The sequence below is a fragment of the Hordeum vulgare genome, chromosome 5H (genome assembly GCF_904849725.1).
Source record: "Hordeum vulgare subsp. vulgare chromosome 5H, MorexV3_pseudomolecules_assembly, whole genome shotgun sequence".
NCBI lineage: Eukaryota > Viridiplantae > Streptophyta > Magnoliopsida > Poales > Poaceae > Hordeum > Hordeum vulgare.
In genome coordinates this window covers 15094051-15095446 of record NC_058522.1, presented here as the reverse complement: position 1 = coordinate 15095446, position 1396 = coordinate 15094051, and the positions used below count along the sequence as shown (strand labels likewise).

Genomic DNA, 1396 nt, shown 5'->3' with positions numbered 1-1396 from the left:
CAGGGGAGCTGCGGCAGGCGAAGCTGCGGCGGTGAGCTGCAGCTGCGGCGGGGAGTAGGGCAGCTGTGGCGGCGGGGAGCAGGCAAGCTGTAGCGATGGGGAGCAGCGTAGATGGGGCATCTGTCGGAGGAGGAGGACGAGGAGCGCGGGTTTTGTCGGGAGAAGCTGGAGGGGCTTTTCGCAAAATTGCCATCGCGACATTAATTTCGGGACGGAGGGAGTATGTATGTATGTGCGACACCAACCAACACAACAACGTGAAGATCTATATGATCAGATCCGATTATGTTCCATTATACTCCCTCCATTCATGGATATAATACCTTTTAAAGATTTTAATATGAACTATATAAGTAAAATGAGTGAAATTACATTCTATAATATATCTATATACATTTGTATGTAGTTTATAATGGATCTCTAAAAAATTATATTTAGGAACGGAGGGAGTATATGCCAATGCGTGAAGGAAGCTAACCAACCGAGTCGAGGAGGATGTTGGAGGCCTTGAAATCCTGATAGATGACAGCGTTTGGCGGCATGGAGGAAGGCGAGGCCATTGGCGGCGCCGATAGAGACCTTGAGCCTCGTGTCCCACGGCAGCGTGGCCGATATCCTTTTGAAGAGGTGGTTCTCAAGGCTGCCATGCGGCATGAACTCGTAGACAAGAAGCATATTCTCGTCCTCGCAGCAGTACCCAAGTAGCTTCACCAGGTGGTGGTCCCGGAATTGCCCGAGGAAGATCACCTCGGCCTGCAACCCCAACATAATTCCCCATGCATGAAATAGTAGGAATCTGATAAACGTAGAAGCCGGAGGTATGTATGTATCATCATCGACGATGTACTAGCGAGGAGGACTTACCAGCCACTCCTTGTGGCCCCGGTGGCCGGCGACGTCAAGCTGCTTGACGGCGACAGGCTGGGGCTCAAGGCCGGACCGCATGCCAGCGTCGATGAAGCCCTTATGGACGGTGCCATATCCGCACTCCCCAAGTAGGTAGCCGCTGGAGAAGTCGTGCGTGACGCCGCGGAGCTCGTTGTGGCTGAAGGAGTGCAGTTGCATGGGGCCCATGTCCATCTCGTCCTTGCCATCGTCCTTGGGCGTGGCGGGTAGGGATGGCAATGGGTACCCATTACCCATGTACCCTGCTGGTAAAAACCGTATTAGGGTAAGGGTATGGGACAAAAATTTATCCATGGGTATATAAATAGGAAAAAGTGAACCCATCGGGTAGAGCGGGTACGGGTATGGGATCATATAACCCATACACACATACCCATCTACCCATATAAAATCTTTGTAAAATCAATATTATCTCTACAATCTACACTATGTCAAGAGTTTGTGAAATGAAAATGTATGACTATGTGTTCTTGGGTATGACTATATGATG

At 50.1% G+C, this 1396-nt stretch overlaps 1 pseudogene; it reads right to left on the bottom strand.

Annotated features, from left to right (window-relative positions):
* Window positions 1-473: 473 nt before the first annotated feature.
* On the bottom strand, window positions 474-1143 carry LOC123396200 (annotated as a pseudogene).
* Between the last annotated feature and the right edge of the window lie 253 nt (window positions 1144-1396).